This window comes from Colius striatus, chromosome 1 (assembly GCF_028858725.1).
Source record: "Colius striatus isolate bColStr4 chromosome 1, bColStr4.1.hap1, whole genome shotgun sequence".
Taxonomy (NCBI): Eukaryota; Metazoa; Chordata; class Aves; order Coliiformes; family Coliidae; genus Colius; species Colius striatus.
In genome coordinates this window covers 154084990-154091631 of record NC_084759.1, presented here as the reverse complement: position 1 = coordinate 154091631, position 6642 = coordinate 154084990, and positions in this window count along the sequence as shown.

Genomic DNA, 6642 nt, shown 5'->3' with positions numbered 1-6642 from the left:
AAATAAAGCCTTTTGGGTTTGTGTAACTTTCTGATAAAACTTATTTTGCTTGAATTAAATCATAGAATCATAGAACTGTAGTGGTTGGAAGGGACCTTTAGAGATCATCTAGTCCAACCACCCTGCCAAAGCAGGTCCACCTAGATCAGGTCACACAGGAATGCATATATAACTTGTGGTTTAAATTCAGATGAAGTGCTTAAGGGCTTGTCTTCATGACCAAATGAACTCAAGTTATGATGAAATGTTACTACATGTCTGGGTTTTGGTCACACTCTTTATTTCCTGTTCCCAAGAGGAGATACTTGAAGTTGGTCACCCCCTGGTATAGGCTGGAACTCTGCTTCATTTAGTGTGGTGCATATGTGCTGTATATCAGAGTATTTGAATATAGATTAATTCCCTACAGTTTCCTGTTACTCAGTCTTTGCTGTTTGTGTCTGTCTACCCATAACTAAAAGTTTAAAAAGTAGGAAATTAGCTAAACAAGTAGCTATTAAAAATGATCATATCCAAGTCTTGCCTGCTTGCATACACTCATTCATAACTGATTGACTCAAGAAATCTTGGTGTTGGCATTATCAATCTATATGAATTCTTGTTCTTTGGGAATGCACATCCCATGAATCCCTTGGTGTGCTGGTTTTTTGTTTGCTTTTAGTGTTACATGGGAAGTTGAGATACCTGGACCTCATCTCAGTTCCCTAAGTTGGCATGTGGACACCTGAGCAGCTAAACTGGTTTGAGCAAAAGTGCAAGTGCAGAAAGTTACCTGCACAGGAGGCAAGCAAAGATGAGTAAGTTCCCAGTGTGGGATATAAGTAGCAATATGAGGCAGTTGTTATTTTCAGTGATTGTTCCAGTGTTTACTGGCACCTCTTTCAGGTTATTTGCTTTCGTTGTAGCACAGATAGGGGTGATTCATGTAAATACAGTGGCAGTAATCAATTCTGCTGACAATTTGACTCCAAGCTGCCAGTGTGTAAGAATGATTCAGCTCTCCCAGCGTGGTGTTAGCGGTGCTGAGCCAAGTTCAGGTGTGCATTTCTGCAGGCTGAAGCAAGTCTTGTACTGCACCGTTTACCCCATCACCTTAGATGACCTGCTCTGCCAGGGAGCATGATGATGATAAATCTGCAGCTGACTGGTAGTAGAGCCAGAGCCCTGTTTGTGTGAGTCTGAGGGACTTGTCTGTCCTCTGTCGTCCAAATGCTGCCCCAAGGGAAAATAAACGTCAGGTCAGATGCCACCTCCAGGCTGTACTACCTCAGAGTGAGCTGTGTTTCATTGTAATCTGGAAAATGTGAGGCTTGGGGCCTTCACCAGAGGTTTGGGTTTGTTTATTTATCTTGCTTCAGTGTTGGACTGTGAAGAAAAAGTATTTATCCCACTGGTTTGGTTTGTCTTTGTTGCAAGGCAGGGATCGGATGGGCAGGAGCCAGAGTGTCTTGAAGTTGGATGAAAGCGGCAGGGATGACTGGGCAGAGCAGTGATAGGAATGAGACAGAATAGGTTAATAAATGAGTATTAATAAGCCATGTAAAGGTAAAACCTTCTTGTAGAAACAGCTCATTGCAAGCAGACAGTAGTAGTGTCTGTAGTTTGAAATACCTGTCTTCAAATGCTACTTTGTTTTTCTTGTTTGTTACCTTTAGGGTCTTTGCCTAAAGCTTGTACAATCCACACTCTCCCATAGGCTTGTACATCCCTCTCCTGTGAGATGTAAGAGCAAACAGGATTGTTAGGGGAGCTCGTGGCAACTACTGTCTGAGCAGAATCCTTCACCCAAAGGGAGGTTGTGGACTTATCCAGGGGAGTTGGAGCCAGGTCGGCTTTGGCAAGTGGATTTCCCCATGGCATGCTCCTGACTGGACCCTCTGTGGAATCCCATAGGACATCAAGGCTGAGTGATACCTCAGTGCTTTCAGGGCTGTTGGGCAAGCAGGTTGTTACAATAGTGGTAGAGGCTAGAGGGTTGTTTCAGTGGCTGCAGGGCAGTGTGACAGTGGCTGGTACTGGTACAGAAGTGGATAGGCATCCTTGTGCAGGACGGTGGTTCATTAGGAGAATGGTAGCAGCGGTTTTTTCTGATGTCTAGAGAAAGGTCTCTTGAGCCTTATTCAGAGCTTTGTAGAGTTGGGCCTCAACTGTTATTTCATATGTTATGGACTGAGTGCAGCATTGTAGAAAAATCATTCTGGATTACCAAGAGCTGAAATGGAGTAAAAACCAGCAACTTCCAGTTGGATGCAGAGACCACCGTGGTGAGTACCATGGGACAAGTCATAGGAGGTCAGTAGTGTGATACAAGCAAATGCAAATATATATGAAGCAGGAACAGTTTTATTGATGTGACAGAATGGTGCAGGTCAGGTGAGTGGCTGGCGAATCTGTCCTATGGAGCAACAGAAAAAGCCAGGTGGCTTTCGGCTACAAGTCGTTGATCACCTTGTGAATTGGAGCTTAGGTAAGTCATATTCCCCTGGTGTGGTCCTCACAGAGGAACTTCATGTGAGACAAACCTTCACCTCCACTAACTGAAGGTCCTACTGAATGTAAATGCTGAGGACTTTCCTGTAAATCTGAACCTTGATGGCTAACCAAATCAAGATGTTAACTTGTAATCTTGCTAACAAAGTGTTACTGCTGTACCTGTCTTTGTACAAACATGCTCTTGAAATGTATATTCTAGGTGGATGGTCTGACAAGCTTGAGATCTTGTCAATAAATAAATGTATTTGCAGAATGTGTTATGACTCTCTGTTAAGTGAGTAACAAACTTTGGCATCCTTGTTGTTGCACACATTTACTAAAACCAGGGTTATTTTAAATTTACAAACATTTCAGTGGCTACACGGAATACAAGTTGCTACTAGGTCTAAAGAAATTAAAGATGACAGGATTGAGGGTAGCAGTTTATTGTGGAATTTCTTCCTAAAGTACAGCAACTGAAGTGGTCAGATGGTAACCATCATTTGTACAGGACAAAGGTATGCAGAAAGACAAGGTACTTAGTACTCAGCACTCAGCTGTAAAGTGAATAACAAGGAGGTGAGTTCTAAGTCAGTTAACAGTAAAAGGGAATTCCATTAGGTAAACTTTAGGTCCCTGAATCTGATGTTCTCACTCTGGAGAGTAGGAGTTTGTAGAAATGAATTTGTTTGCATTTCAAAAGAAAAGTAGCATAGCAGAAAAATTGCATCAGTCATGTAAAAAACAGTGCAGTGTTTAAAAAAAATACCTTTTAATATAGGCTGAAGGTACAAGTTATTAGGAAGTCATCAGAATTAGATGGGAAAAAACTCAGGTATTACACTGAGAACAAAGTGGCTGATCTGCTGCCACCTGCACTGCCTCTCGTTAGAGAAAATTCATGCTGAAGCTGAGACAGTATTGTCCAGTTCTTAACTGGGAAAGGAAAAACACCAAGTGCCACCCGTGCTTTCTTACTACATATTTTTAAAAATCAATCTAAAAGTGACTTGTTGCTACCAGTTTATGAGGAAAAATGAACACAGCTGTTGTAAAAGAAGCTTTGCACTAGCTTTTTTTTTGTGTTATCCTACAAAAAGAAAAGTGCTTGAGGAAAAATAGATTTTCAGAAGCCATTTTGTAATCTGTGCTATTTTAATTTTGTCTCTTGCCTGGAAGCAAACCAGAAGAAACAAAAGTCAAAGCTGAAATGAATTAGTAGCCTTTTCAGAAGAAAACCCAAAAGACCACAAAAATGCACAGTGACAACAAATGTTAGATATTTATCAAGTGCCTGGGGGGGAAAAATCCACAAACAGCAAGGCATGAAAATTTGTATTTGATAATTTGGAACACAAAAAGTTCCACTTAAAGGTAAGAAAAAACTATTTCACTCTAAGGGTGAGGGAGCCCTGGCACAGGCTGCCCAGGGAGGGTGTGGAGTCTCCTTCCTTGGAGGTCTTCAAGACCCGCCTGGACACATTCCTATACAACCTGATCTAGGTGAACCTGCTTCTGCAGGGGGTTGGACTAGATGATCTCTAAAGGTCCCTTCCAACCCCTGCCATTCTGTGATTCTATGCTAATTTCTTAGTCGATGTGAAACTAAAAGTGACTAAGGAACGTTTGGTCTGCACTAGTAAGGCTGGTGAACAAGCAGCATAATAAGAGATTAAATATCGGCAAATGCAAGTGTTTTCAACTGAAAAAACATTTCAACACGTCTGATGTCTCTGAGCATGTAGGGAAAGTGATGTGGCATTCCAGAGGCTCAGTCAGACACTGTTCAGACAGAGGGCACACACAAATGTACTTAAGAAATGGGCTTTTTAATATAAGTTTGTGATGTGGAACAGGCTGATCTTTCTATGGTCTTATACTTAAGCCAAATCTTGCCAAGCTTGTGTGATCAAACATCATGCTGTTCAATGAATTCAAGTTGTCAGCACATGCAGTCTCACTTGGTAATCTCTAGTTACTTTAATCTGTGATGTACTGGGAGTATGATCCAGTTTATCAACCTTTTCTGAAAGGTGAAGTTTTGCAACAGATTCAGCAAGTCCTTTTGAAAGTAGTAATTAAATCTGCCTTAACATGTTTTCACTCTCATGAACTGAGGAGCAAAAAAAAAGGGGATGTGCATTCCTGTTTTTTAAAATGAATGTTAGAAGAAGGAGAGTGGTAGGGTAAAATTGGTTTAAGTTCAAAGTTCATCCTTTACTTGTTAAGGTAAGACACAGTTCAGAGGCAGTAAATTTGATTTCTGCAGTCGCTCCTTATTCTTTGTCGTGAATCAGAAACAAAGCTGTGGGCTGGACAAACAAAATCTATCATGGTTAAAGGTTTTCAAGATTTGTTACCACCTTGTACAGGACTCTTAAGAATTAAAATAATGCAAACAAGACATTATTAAGATGCAGTTCACGTGCAGAGAGCTTTCCTGGAGGCCTGCTGAATTTGCAGTGTATCTGTGAAGACCTAAAGGCCATGCCTTCATGAAACTTCTGACAGGTAGGTTCCATTGTTTTTTTCCTCTATAGAAACACACTGGCATGTCTTGTTTAACTTAATCTGTAATGTTTCCATTGTTTTTCTTGGACAGCTTCACTAGATGTCCTAGCAATGAAGTAAGTTGAGTTTGGAATACTGCAATCGTGTTACCTGTTAATAGTCTGTTTTGCAATATATACAGGACATAGTGTTGAATTAAGGATGTTGCTAAATGTAATGGTGCTAGTATAGAATTATTTGTTTGCACATTTATGATGGAAATACAATCTGCAGTACAAACTGACTTGGAAATAGCTTCCCTCTGCACAGGAGGGACATCATCAATGACCTGGATGAGGGGACAGAGTGTACCCTCAGCAAGTTCCTTGATTACACCAAACTGGGAGGACTGGCTGATTCACAGGAAGGCTGTGCTGCCATTCAGTGGGATCTCAGCTGGTTTTAGAGCTGGGCAGAGAGGAACCTCATGAGGTTCAACAAGGACAAGTGCAGAGTCCTGCATCTGGGAAGGAACAACCCCATGCACCAGTACAGGCTGGGGATTGACCTGCTGGAGAGCAACTCTGCAGAGAGAGACCTGGGAGTCCTGGTTGATAATAAACTGAACATGAGCCAGCAATGTGCCCTCGTGGCCAAGAAGGCCAATGGCATCCTGGGATGCATCAAGAAGAGTGTGGCCAGCAGGTCAGGGGAGGTTCTTCTCCCCCTCTGCTCTGCCCTGGTGAGGCCTCATCTGGAGTCCTGTGTCCAGTTCTGGGCTCCCCAGCTGAAGAGGGACAGGGAACTGCTGGAGAGAGCCCAGCACAGGGCCACCAAGATGATCAGGGGTATGGAGCATCTTCCTTATGAGGAAAGGCTGTGGGAACTGGGGCTGTTTAGTCTGGAGAAGAGGAGGTTGAGGGGAGATCTTATTAACATTTATAAATATCTAAAGGGTGGGTGTCAGGAGGTTGGGGCATCCCTTTTTTCTATAGTAGCTAGTAACAGGACAGGGAGTAATGGGATGAAGCTGGGACACAAAAAGTTTCATTTAAACATAGGAAGAAACTCTTTCACTGTTGAGGTGAGGGAGCCCTGGCACAGGCTGCCCAGGGAAGGTGTGGAGGCTCCTTCCTTGGAGGTCTTCAAGACCTGCCTGGACATGTTCCTATGTGACCTGATCTAGGTGAACCTGCTTCTGCAGGGGCGTTGGATCAGATGATCTCTAAAGGTCCCTTCCAACCCCTAACATTCTGAGATGACAAAGAACAGCAGTAATGTGATTTTTTGTCTTGCTTGGGGCGTGTCTTCCAAAAGTACATGTACCTGATTGTGCAAAGTCACTTTGCGTAATCGTTCCCTTGTTTTGTAAAAACCCAAGCTGCTCCTGGCTGCTTTAGTGGCAGGAGTCAACCAGTGTTAACACCTTAATTCTGAATTAAGGTTTGAGTCTTATGCATGTAGCGGGATGTCACAGAAAAATTATTAAGGGAAGTCATCGCTGTGAGGTTAACTAAAGGGGTTTTATTAGAGACTAAATGATGACCAAATGTTAGTTGATGACTGAATGAAAATTAAATGGCAATGAGTCATTATTAGGCAATAATTTAATATTAATTAAACAATGTTTTAACAATGATTTAAGGCGTGATTTAAACAATCATTTAGACAGTATTGTGG